Source organism: Mandrillus leucophaeus, unplaced genomic scaffold, assembly GCF_000951045.1.
Source record: "Mandrillus leucophaeus isolate KB7577 unplaced genomic scaffold, Mleu.le_1.0 Scaffold276, whole genome shotgun sequence".
Lineage (NCBI taxonomy): Eukaryota > Metazoa > Chordata > Mammalia > Primates > Cercopithecidae > Mandrillus > Mandrillus leucophaeus.
Window position 1 is genome coordinate 1,653,206 of NW_012102876.1, and position 14,366 is coordinate 1,667,571.

Sequence of the window (14,366 nt, forward strand, 5' to 3'; positions counted from 1 at the left end):
CTAAAACTGAGTTATGTTTTTACTTTGAATTTACCAATTTAGCAATGAAAATTCTAGAAGTCTAATTAATCTTTATATATGGAGCACCTCTAATTCTAGCTACTCTACCTTTTATATAAATATATTAACTGACACAAAAGCTTTCTATCAGAAGACCCGATTTTTTCAGCTGCGAGGATAAAGTCTCATTTAGTGTTCTTCTAAATGTAAATCTAGCTGGGAGGAATGAGATAGCATAGAAAAGGCTAATTTTTTAAAACAATTTTTGGACAGCATTATTTTCAACAATATGACCACCCTTTATTTGTTGTATTATTTCTATTTTTGAGATTGTTATATGCAATTGTGATATTCCCTTCTAGGACAGTGGCATGGTAGCAGGTTTTGATTGTGTAAAGGGGTTATGATAGAACTGAAGGGGCAGCAAAGCTATCAATGATAGTCTGTCATAATCAGGTTTTTCTTACAATCATCTCATCTCAAAACCCCATAACTCCGTGCTCTGATTGTGCCCATTAGGCACAGCCGATGGTACCATTTTACTCCGTGGAAGCAGTGGGCAGAAAACTTGCCTCCGACTACAAAATTTGTGAGTGGAAAAACTAGACACTCTCTTCCCCTCAGTATGCCCAAGCCCTGGCATTTAGGTGCAGTAGGCAGGTGATGTAAAAACCCTTTGATGATCTAGAAGAGGAAACCCAGATACTTTTATTGTAACGCACACTGTTGTGAGCCCTAACTACGAAGCACGCTTCCTCTGGCTGAGAGTGTGTGTTCACAAGCTAATTCATGTTTTCCAGCCCTGCTTTGTCTTGCCATAGAAAAGATGGATCAGATATTTCTCCTGATTTTATGTAAGCTGTACATCTTTTCTGTTTATAACCATGGAAGAAAAACAGTAAGTGTGGCAAATGCAAAGACCTATGGCAATACACACTCACACTCTGGGTGCTGATCTGGGGCATGTTACTAAATCAATGTGTGACCTAGGCTATTCTCTTCCTTAGCTAGTTCTCAGATTTCTCCTCTGTGAGAATGAAGGAGTAGGATCACTGATTTCCTTCATCCTTTCCAGCATCAGCATCCAATGGACTAAAGTGATTAATATTGGGCCTGTGGCAAGCACAGATTTTATGGGGTTCCACCTAGTGGCTTTGTTCCATATTACTGTTATAAGCAAGTATGGCATGGTTGTACAGAATACAGGCTTTTGAGGCTACAGACCTTGCTCTAAGTCCTGACTTTGTGCTCAATATCCAGGTAAACTTGGGCAGCTTCTTAGCTCTTTGTGATTTGTTTGCTTTTCTATAAAAATGGAAAATAATACCTATTATATAGGGTGGTTATGAAGATTAAATGTTAGCACAAAACACAGGAATAAAAGTGAGGGCAGCATTGTTAGATTCTAGGGAAATTAAAGTGATAGTTAAAAATAGTGAAAACTGGCTGGTAGATGGGGACCTGCTGTGGGTGCATGTCCATGAAACTCACTGTCTGTGCATCATATAAAGATGGCTAGCTAGACATAGGTAATATGTGCCTCCTTCTAGGAGAGGAACAAGGATAGTAAGTAGATATCGGAATAGTTCGTAGATACTCACATTTTAAACAGATCATATAGGAGACAATGCTAGGATTCCCCAGAGCAGTGAAAAGAAGCACCCAAAGTAGGTAAAGAGAGAGGAAGATAGCTTGCCCAGCCAGGAACCAGCTAAAATTCAGGAGAGCCTCCTGGACATGGGGAAATAGTAAGCGAGAAACCGCCAGGGCTCCAAAATCAGATTTTACTATCTTGGCCACCAAAGAAACCCTTGACTGATTAGGGCCTTGGGCTTGACATACAGAGCTGGCTAAAGATTGCACAGAGATGTTTTTCCAGAAAGAGAACCTGTATAAAATTTCACAGGCACCTGAGCTTGGAGCAGCCTCAACTGGGAGCCATCTTGAGAGTCTAGATACTAGAGATCTACAAACATGGCTGTTGCTACTGCAGTACTCCAACAAGAGAAAGAAGAGACTGGGCACTCCCCTGCACTCCTAGGAGGGTGCCTGTTGCCCTGCTGTGAGACTGAGATGTAAGTGGACTACATTCCCCATAGCTTCTTGCCCATACTGCTAGACTGGAAGGTACTCTGCCCTCTCTGGTCCCAGGCCCAGGGCGAGTGCCATTTTGAGAGCTTAATGCTGAGCCATACCTCACCCTAGGCCTGAGTTCAGGCTGATGTGGTTGTAGCTGCCACCTGGCCAAGGAGGAACAAGAAGACAAAGGTATCCTATGCATATCTAAGACAATATTTACTTCCCTGCAATAGGCTGCTATGAGACTGAGACACAACTGGACTATATTCACCACAGCTTCTTGCCAACACTGCCTGCATGGGAGGAGACCACCCTCCCTGACTAGAGACTCAAGGTGCCATTTTGAGAGTTTAATGCTTGGTTATGCCCTGCTCTTGAGCTGAGTTTGACTTGACATGGTTGCAGCTAATACCCAGTTAAGGAGGTACAGGAAAACCAGGCTTCCTAATGCACATCTAGGTCAATACCCACTGCCTTACTATGGGCTGCTGTAAGACCAAGACTCAAGTAAACTGCCCTCCCCATAGCTTTTTGCCCATGCTTCTTGCCTGAGGAAACCATACACTCCCTGGTAACAGGCCCAGAGTGCCATTCTGAGAGCCTAACACTGGGCTGTGCCCCGAACTTGGGCCAAGTTTGAGGTGATATAGTTGCAGCTACCATCCAGCTGGGAGAGGGACAAGTGAGACAAAGCTCACCTAAACATAGTTAGGACAATACTCACTGCCCTGCTACAGATGGCTGTGGGACTGGAGACTAGCCCACCTACCCTATTACAGCTTCCAGCAACAACATCATGCGCTGCCTGGGTCCCAGTGGGTTGTGCCATCACTGCTGCTACCATCACCCATACCACATTAGCTACCAAGGGGCCTGAGAACCCACCCACATACTGGGACCACTGTTCTTACTATTAATTTCTAAGCAAGCCACCTGAAGGCTCAAGAATCAGCCCTCTCAGACTCATAAACACTAAAGCCAGTGTAAGTTGCTGCTCTGGGGCCTGAAAGGACCCCACTGTTACCACCACCAGGACCTGAAGACTGACTTAGTTGGTGTCCAGGTCACTAGCTTAACTCCACCACAACCTCAACTTTTAACTGTACCCTAAGTCACTCAAGAAATCACAGAGACCACTGCCTTGTGTATTGCCAAAATATTCATACAAAGATCACACTACTATGAGTACCCAAAAGCAAAGCCACAGTATCTTAACTGAATCAACAACATATACACATCCTCAGGAAAAAAATTCTCCCCTATGAAAGCAATTTCAAAAACTTGGAAAAAATGACTGCTATACAAGATGCATCAAAATCAATGGAGGGACACAGGAAACATGAAAAATCAGGGAAATACGACACCATCAAAGGACCAAAATTGTCCAATAACGGATCCCAATCAAAAAGAATTCCTCAAAAGTTCAGATAAAGAATTCAAAATACTGATTTTAAAGAATCTCAATGAAATGCAAGATCAACCTGAAAATTAACACAAAGAAATCAGAAAATCAATCCAGGATATTAATGAGAAATTTACCAAGGACATGAACATCTTAAAAACAAATAGAATAGAAATTCTGGAACTAAAAAATTCATTGAAAGAAATAAAAAATACATTCAAAAGTTTCAATAATAGACTAGACCAAGAAGAAGCATCTCAGAACTTGAAGACAAGACTTTCAAAATAATCCTGTCAGACAAAAATAAGAGAAACAGAATAAAAAATGAATGAACAAAGCTTTCAGAGATTTGGGACTAAAGTGACCAAACTTACTAATTATTGGTATTGCCAAAAGTGAAGAGGGATCAAAAAGGTTGGAAAACATATTTAAGAAAATAATCAATGAAAATTTCTTGTCTCTTAAGAAAGTTAGACATCTAGATACAGGAGATACAACAATCCCCAGGAAAATACATTGCACAAAGGACGTCATCATGGCATATTATACTCAGAATGTCTAAAGTCAAAGTGAAATGAAGAGTTTTAAAATTAGCAAGAGAAAAATATCAAGTCACCTATAAAGGAAATCCCATCAAACTAACTGTGGAATCTTCAGCAAAAGTATTATAGGCCAGAAGAGAATGAGATGGCACTTTCAAAATGCTGAAAGAAAAAACTTCCAGGCAGTGATTTTGTATCCTGCCAGCATAAGCTTTATAAATGAAGGATAATTTAAGTCCTTCTCAGACAAGAAAGCACTGAGAAAACTTGCCACTACTAGACTAGACCTATAGTAAATGCTCAAAGAGTCCTTAAACAAGAAATGAAAGGTTAATATTCACCATCATGAAAACACACAGCAATATACAACTTATAGTTTGTATAAAACAATCACACAAAAGAGGAATAGAAAGATATCAAAGATACCACAGAATTTCATGAAACCACAAATACAAAAAGAAAGAAACAAAGAACTGTTTAAAACAACTTGAAAACAATCAATAATAAACCAGAAACAAAGTCTCACATATCAATATTAACCTTGCATGTAAATGAATAAAATGCTCCACTTAAAAGAAAAAGATTGGCAGAATAGACCAAAAGCCCACAATCCAACTATATGGTACAAGAAATTAACCTTACTGAATTAGACTGAAAGTAAGGGGGTGAAAAAAGATATTCTACACAAACTAACTAAACGTGAGTAGGAGTAGGTATGCTTATATCAGATAAAGCAGACTTTAAATCAAAAATAGTGAAGAAAGAAGATGAAGAAGTCCATTATGTAATGATAAAGGGATCAATTCAGCAAGAGAATATAACGATCCTAAGTATATGTGCATACAACATTGGAGCACCTATATTCACCAAACAAATATTACTAGACCTAAAGAAAGAGACAGACAGCAATGCAATAACAGTAGAGAGTTTTAATATCCCACTAACAGCACTAGACAGATTATCGAGGTAGAAACTTAACAAAGAAACATTGGGCTTAAATTGGACATTAGAACAAACGACTTAATAGACACTTACAGGACATTCTACCTAACAACTAGAGAATATGCATTATTTCATCATCACATGGAATATTCTCTAAGACAGACCAAATATTAGGCGAAAAATGAGTATTAACAGATTTTTAAAAATCAAAATTGTATCAAGTACTTACTCAGACCACAGTGGAATAAAGTCAGAAATCAATGCCAAGGCAAAGTCTGGTAAATATACACATATGTGGAAATTAAACAGCATGCCTTAATGATCATTGTTTCAATGAAGAGGTATAGCTGGAAATTGAAAAACTTTTTGAAATAAGTGAAAATGGAAACACAATATACCAAAACCTGTGGGATACAGCAAAAGCAGTGCTAACAGGAAAGTTTATAGCTTTAAAAGCCTACATCAAAAAAGTAGAAAGATCACAAGTTAATAACTTAAAATTGCATCTCAAGAAACTAAAAAAGGAAGAAATCAAACCCAAAGTTAGCAGAATAAAAGAAATAACAAAGAGCAGAATTAAATGAAATAGAGATTTAAAAAATACAAAGAATCAATGAAATGAGCAGTTGAGTCTTTGAAAAGATAAAAAAGTTAATAAACTGCTAGCTAAACTAACCAAGGAGAGAAGAGCCAAATAAATACAACCAGAAATGAAGAAGACGACATTACAGCTGATACCACAAAAATACAAATGATCATTAGATACTGTATGAACAACTATAGTCTCACAAATGACAAAGCTTAGAGGAAATGGATAAATTCCTGGAAACAAATAACTGCCTGAGATTGAACTAGGAAGAAATAGAACTCCTGAATAAACCAGTAATGAGTGATGAGTTGAACATCTCCCAACCAAAATATAGCCCAATACCAGATGGATTTACTGCCAAATTCTACCAGACATACAATGAGTATCAGTCCTCCTGAAACTATTCCAAAAAATCAAGGGAAGTGAAATTCTCCCTCACTCATGTTGTACAAGTCCAGTATCACCCAGATACCCAAACCAGACAAGGACACAACAAAGAAACAATACTACAGACCAATATCCCTAGTGAACATAGATACAAAAACCTTCAATAAAATACTAGCAGGTAAAATCCAACAGCACATCAAACAGATAATACATCATGATCAGGTTAGATTTATCCCAAGGGGGCAAGGATGGTTCAACCATCCTTCAATAAATAAATCATCCATTCAATCAATAAATGTGATGCATCACATAGAATTAAGGACAAAAACTTAGGATCATCTCAATAGAAACAGAAATAAGCTTTAATATAATTCAGCATCCTTTCATGATAAAAATTCTCAACAACTTAGGCATACATGGAACATATCTCAACATAATAAAGGCTGTTTAGGACAGACCAATGGCCACATTATACTTATAGGGAAAAGCTGAAAGCATTCCAAAAAGTGGAAAAAGACAAGGATGTCCAATTTCACCACCATTATACAATACAGTACTGAAAGTCCTTGCTAGAGCAATAAAGAAAAAGATAAAAAGCATCCAGTTTGGAACAAAGTTAGTTAAATTATCTATTCTCATTGATTATATGATCTTGTGTCTAGAAAACTCTAAAGACTCAACCAAAAAACTCAAAAAATTGAGAAATTTAGTAAAGTTTCAGGATATAAAAATGTACAGAAATTAGTAGCATTTCAATACAACAATAATGATATAGCCAGGAGTCAAATCAAGAAGTTAACCCATTTACAATAGCTACAAAAAATACCTAAGAATATATTTAACCAAGGCAGTGAAAGGTTTGTATAAGGAGAACTACAAAACATTGATGAAAGTAATATTGCATGATGCAAACAAATGCAAAAACATTCCATGCTCATGGACTGGAAGAGGGAATAGTGTTATAATGACCATACTGCCTGAAACAATCTACAGATTCAATGCAGTTCCTATCAAATTACCAAGGTCATTTCTCACAGAATCAGTAAGAACAATACTAAAATTCATATGGAATTTTTTTAAAAGCCTAATAACCAAAACAATCTTAAGCAAAAAGAATGAAATTTGAGGCATCATATTACCTGACTTCAAATTATACCACAAGGATATTTTTAAGCAAAAAATCATGGTACTGGTATAAAAATAGACACATAGACAAATGGAACCATATAGAGAATGCAGAAATAAAGCCACATACCTACAGCAAACTGAACTTCTACAAAGTCAACAAAAATACACACTGGGGAAAGGAGGCCCTATTCAATAAGTGATGCTTGGAAAACTGGAAGCCATGTGCAGAAAAATGAAACTGGAGCTGTATTTCTCACAATATACAAGAGTTAAGCCAAGATGGATTAAAGAGCTAAATGTATAACTTGAAAATATAAAATTCTAGAAGAAAACCTAGGAAAAACACTTCTTGACATTGGCCTAGGAAAAGAATTTATAACTAAGTCCTCAAAAGCAAACACAACAAAACAAAAATAAACAAATGGGATTTAATTAAACAAAAACCTTCTCCAAAGCAAAAAGAAAAAAAAAAAAAGAATCAACAGAGTAAACAGACACATGGGAAAGATATTTCCAAACTATGCATCTGACAAAGGGCTAATATCCAGAATCTGCGAGGATCTCAAACAATTCAACAAGAGATAAACAAAAAACTCTATTAAAAAGTAAGCAAAAGATGTGAACATTTTTCAAAAGAAGACATATAAGCTGCCAAAAAACATACTGACAAATGCTTAACATCACTAATCATCAGAGACCACACTGAGATACCATCTTATACTAGTCAGAATTGTTATTATTAAAAAGTCTGAAAACAAAAGATGTTGGCAAGGATGTGGAGAAAAGGGAACACTTATACACTACTGGTGGGAATGCAAATTAGTGCAACCTTTATGGAAAACAGTATGGAGATTTTTCAAATAATGAAAAAATAGAACTACCATTTGATCTAGCAATTTAACCTCTAGGTATATACCCAAAGAGAAATAAATCATTATATTGAAAAGATACCTGCACCTTGTTTATCACAGCACTATCTACGATAGCAAAGATATGGAATCAACTTAAGTGTCTATCAACAGAGGATTGGATAAAGAAAATGTGATGTGTGTGTATATATATGTATATATGTATATAAAATATAGTGATATATACATGTGACATAAATATATGTGATGTACACACACCATGGAATACTACTCAGCCATAAAAAAGAATGAAATCATGTTTTTAGCAACAACATGGATGGAACTGGAGGTCATTATCCTCCGTGAAATAATTCAGAAAGTCAAATGTTCTCCCTTACAAGTGGGAGCTAAGCACTGGGTACACCTGGCCATACAGAGTGGGTAATAGACACTGGAAACTACAAAACGTGGGAGAGTGGGATGGGGATGAGGATTGGAAAACTATCTGTTGGGGTGATGGGTACAATAAAAGCATACTTCACCACTACACAATGTATACATGTAAGATTCCTGCATTTGTATCCCTTAAACCCTGTGACAGTTACATCTTCAGTATGAAATGTTAAATATCCCATTCCTAAAAAAAAAGATCTCTTCTACTAATCAGATCATCGTAACTAAGCATTAATCTTTACTTAGAAAGGTGTTGAAATTCTGGTAAAATTTTCTAAACTTTGTCTATATAAGCAACACCAAACCTCTACACTTTGGAACATTGATTTTATTCTTAGGAATCCATGCTTCCCATGTGGAACCATCTCAGCCTTTCCGCTTGGAATGAACTTTCTTTAGAAACTAGAAAATAATAAAAATGAAAGAAAAAAAAGATGCCATTAAATTATAGAAGTTAGACCCGGCATAGTGGCTTATATGTGTAATCCCAAAGCTCTGGAAGTCCCAGAGAGGAGGGTCACTTAAGGCCAGGAATTTGAGACCAGCATGAGCATCACAGTGACACCCTATATCTGGAAAAAAATATAAATAAATAGATAAATTGTAAAATTTTGATAAAACAGGAAAGTTACTTTAAAATTAAATTTATAAATACATACACAAGAAGCATTATACAAATTGAATAGTCCTATGTCTAGTGAAGAAATATGCCTGAAAATGAAAACTTCTCCACATAGGAAATTCCACGGGCAGATGAGTTTAGTAATAAATTATTCCAAACATTTAAGATAAAAATAACACCAACCTCACCTAAGATCTGTTGGAGAATGGAAAAAAAGACATATTTTAAAATTTCCTAGGTAGTACAATCTTGACAACAAAATCTGACTAGGATGTTAGAAGAAACAAATATTACAGGTTAATACCTCTCATAAGCATAGATGCAAAAAATCCTAAATTATATTAGCTGATTACTGAATCAAGTTAGATAACAGTAATTCTATTTCAGGTTGTTTCAAAATTCAGAAATCAATATAATCCAGTATATTAAGGAAAGAAAGGAGAAATTATATAATTATCTCAACAGCTGCAGGAAAAAAAGCATTTGGCACCACTCAACATCCATTCACATTAAAGTGTTAGCATAGTAAAAATAGAAATAAACATATTTAATTTATTAAAGAACATCTACAAAACTCTCACTGTACACTTCCTGATTAATGGTGAAATATTTGATATTTATACCATAAAATCAGGTGAAATACAGGGTGCTCACGGTCATCTCTTCTATTTAACATTGTACTGAAGAGTCTAGCCAGCAAGAAATGGCCCAAGTTTTGGAAAGGAAGAAATAACTCATTATTTGTCATGGATAACATGATTATAGACGTGAAAAATCCAAAAGAATCTATTGATAAACTGTAAGAATTAGCAAATGAATTCAGAAAATTTAGCATTCAAATAACAATTTGCATTAAATTCAGCATATAAATATCAATTTGCATGTTGCACACCAGCAAAAAGCAATTGAAAAAAAAAGTAAATCTCTAAGGACTGATATACAACATTTTTGAACATAGAGCACTACACAACATTTTTGAGAGATTGTAAACATATTCAGAAAGAATCCAGATGCAAAGCAAACATATTCAGGCATAATGACAAATGTTAGCAGTAATTATACAGAAGGCACAACCTATTAACTGCTCATCATAGGATAGCTGTCAGGAAGTGTCTATAAAAACTTTTATTGACTTCAAAGCTTTGATCATGTTTGGCAGAAAAGGTCGTGGTGTGTCTTGTGAATGTTTAGGACATCAGAGTAGCTGAAGACAATACTAGTGGTCTTCAAACTACAGATGAGGGAGGTCAGGAAAATAGTGAGGAATAAATTAACTTACATACATAAAGCTACCATGGGATTCCAAACAGAAGGTCAACTGACTTAGTCAGCTATAACCAAGGCAGTGTATTAATAATTTCTGTCTTTTGATTCAATGCCAATATGTCCCCAATGCTAGATTTTTGCATATGAAAAGTCATCTGTAGTCAGTTTTCTGACTAATTGAATTTGTTGGGGAAACTAGGGCCAGGTAGTGATAAACATCAGGGCCATATTATTCAAAGCATGGATAAAATTTCCTTGCTACTTTTAGGTTTTGAATTTATTGAGGACGCTATTAAGTGTTACGTACTATACAAGAGGTTATAGATTCATAGTGTTCGTTAGATATTATTGTCCCTCATTTAAAGATAAGAGGAGACTGAAAGAGGATATGCAACTTATTCAAGATACCCAGATAGTTAAGAGTCAAGTTTTGAGTTCAAACTTTCATTACCATAAACATTAGATCTTTGTATTATATGAGGATGCCTACAAGTTTGAAGTATGAGATAAGCTGTTTAGCTCAATATCTTATACATCATTACTACTCAGTAAATTCCATTAGTATTATTTAAATACAACTGAATTAGGCCATTCTTGCACTGCTATAAAGAAATACCCGATGCTGGGTAATTTACCAAGAAATGAGGTTTAATTGTCTCACAGTTCTTTAGGCTTTCCAGAAAGCATAGTGCCCACATCTGCTTCTGGTGAGAACTGAGGGAGCTTTTACTCATGGTGGAAGGTGAAGCTGGAACAGATGTGTCACATAATGTGGTGAGAACAGGAGCCAGAGAGGAGGGAGGTGCCGCACACTTCCCAACAGCCAGATCTTGTGAGAATTCAAGCAATGAGAGATCTACTCTCCATGATTTAAACACCCAAACACTTCTCATGAGGCCCACCTCCAACAATGGGGAGTACATTTCCTTTTTATTTTGTTCTATTTATTTATTTTTTTGAGATGGGGGTCTCACTCTGTCACCCAGGTTGGTGTGCAGTGGTGTTCACTGCAATCTCTCCCTCCCAGGCTCAAGTCTCAATTGCTGCTCCCACCTCAGCCTCCTGAACAACTGGAACCACAGGTGTGTGCTGCCACACCCAGCTATATTTTTTCTGTTTTTGGTAGAGATGGGGTTTTGCCATGTTGCCCAGGTTGGTCTCAAACTCCTTAACTCAGGCGATCCACCTGCCTTAGTCTCCCAAAGTATTGTGATTACAGGTGTGAGTCATCATGTCTGGCCTGGGATTACATTTCAACATGAAATTTAGAAGGGGCAAATATCCAAACCATGTTAATAATTGTATCATGGTGAGTTTTTTTTTCTCTCTCTTTCTCTCTCTCTCTCTCTCTCTCTCTCTGCCTCATGAAGTAGAACCTCAATCTCTTATCCAGTAAGAATTGCTTCTTCTTGGCAGCACATGTTATAAAAAATTATAAGAATAATGTAAGACATGGATGAAAATTACTGCTAATCTTTCCTCTCAAGTAACAGTTATAATAATAAGTTGATATTCCATACTGAAGTTTTTGCTAGAATGAAGCAAATTATGCACAGTGAGCTATATCTACTCTCTATAGTCCCTTGGTAACAAGTGCGAAAAAAAATCTGTGATGCTTTTGGAAGTTTTGCTCTAAAACTCTTTCATTGACTTCAAAGCTTTGATCATGTTTCGCAGAAGAGGTTGTGGTATGCTTTGTGAATAGCTAGGACATCAGAAGAGCTGCAGACAACAATGCTAATAGTGACCTTCCGAATGCAGATGAGGGAAGTCAGAAAAATGGGGAGGGTTGAACTGGTTTATTCCTACAGGGCATTAGTCATCCAATAAAACCTTAAATTATTTAATTTATTTAATACATAATTTTTGTAACAAATCTTGGAAGCATCATAAGTAAACTGCTAGTATATCAATTAGTTTTTTCATCTTATTTAGATTAGATTCATGTGTCAATGGATTTACAATAAAGGGATCCATTACGACCTTTTGAGAATGTGACAGATTAGGTTGATCACAAATAATTTATTCCTCATATTTGCATGAACTTTGGAATTTCACCTGAATAGGTGTATTTGAAACAGTAGGATGATTATGGAAAATTACAACTAGTTTTAAAAGTTTTCCATAAGCTAGAGTGCTCAGTATGGCTAAGTCAAAAATGTTTCAAATCAAAATAAGGAGAAAAGATGTAAGTTCTACAATATTTGTTAAAGCAATACATCAAAATTATACATTAGCCTCGTGCAAACAAGGAAAATTAAATCTTAAAATTTAATTCATTATGATTACTCAGTTTTTCAGGCAAACATTTTTGCTTTCTCACTTCTCATTTCTACAGTCCAGATTCTAAATATTTTCACTGCTCAACTAAGCATCTTCAGCTCCTTTGAAGATGTTTTTTTCAGCTGGTATAAATATTAAATCTTGTTTTGTGGTGATTTGTATCCCCACAAAAACATGGTTTCTGTATAAATACTTTTGTCATCACTGGAATATATAGGCCTTAAAGACAGTGATAGTTTTAAAATTTATTTTTGTAAACCTCAGGGACTAACACAGTGCCTTCCATCTAGTAGGTGTTAAACTAATGTTGGGTGGCTGAATAGTCAGTAAGACTACTTTGAAAAAATGCAATAGAAATTAGGAATCAAAAAGACAAGGTAGTCTTTTTAAATATTTTTATTTATTTTTATTTTTCATTAATTTCCAAAGCTTATTGGGGAACAGGTGGTGTTTGGTTACATGAGTAAGTTGTTAAGTGGTGATTTGTGATCTTAAGCTCTCTGTGGGAAAGCATAATTTTCTTTTTATCTTTTCTGAAAAAGAGACACCAATGGCTATGAAAAAGGCCATTTGAGATATATATATCCAATAGTATGTATGGAATAACAGGAATTATATCATGATATTTCTAATTTACAAATAATTTTCAGGAGAGGAAGGCAATTTTTTATTTAAAAATACAATTTAAAATAGTATCCGCATGTGAATACACACATTGTGGATTGTCTGTGACAAATATATCATCTCTAGCTATCTTTTTTCCATGACACTTCATATTTAGGTAAGTCATAATTCTATTATTCAGCATATTTATTGGCATGGCTTGGATCTGTGTCCTCACTCACATTTCATGTTGAATTATAATCCCCAATGTTGGCAGCAGGGCCTGGTGGGATATGATTGGGTCATGGGGGTGGATCTCCCTCTTGGTGCTGTTTTCATGATAGTGAGTTCTTGAGAGATATGGTTGTTTAAAAGTCTGTGGCACCTACCCACCTCTTCCTTCTGCTCCAGCCATGTAAGACATGCCTGCTTCCCCATTGCCTTCCACCATGATTGTAAATTTCCTGAGGCCTCCCCTGAAGCAGAAGTTGGTATACTTCATGTACAGTCTGCAGAACAGGGAGCCAATTAAACCTCTTTTCTTTATAAATGACCCAGTCTCAGGTGGTTCTTTATAGAAGTGTGAGAAAAAGCTAATAAGGATAACTTGTACAGAGGAGTGAAGCATTACTATGAAGATGCTTGAAAATGTGAAAGCTGCTTTGGAACTGGGTAATGGTCAGAAGTTGGAAGAGTTTGAAGGGCTCAGAAGACAGGAATATGAGAGAAAATTTGGAACTTCCTAGAGCTTGGTTAAATAGTTGTGACTGAAATGCTTATAGTGATATGGACAATAAAGTCCAAGCTGATGAGGTCTCAGGGGGAGATCAGTAGCCTATTGGGACCCGGAGCAAATGTCACTTTTGTTACGCAATCGTGAAAAATCTGGTGGTATTGTGCCACTGCCCTAAGGATCTGTGGAATTTTGAACTTGAGAGTGATGATTTAGAGTATCTGGAAGAAAAAATTTTTAAGTAGCAAAGCATTCAAGATGTTGCTTGGCTGCTTCTAAACAACCAGGTTCCTAGAGGAAAACCTAGGTAGTACCATTCAGGACGGACATAGGCATGGGCAAAGACTTCATGTCTAAAACACCAAAAGCAACGGCAGCAAAAGCCAAAACTGACAAATGGGATCTCATTAAACTAAAGAGCTTCTGCACAGCAAAAGAAACTACCATCAGAGTGAACAGGCAACCTACAGAATGGGAGAAAATTTTTGC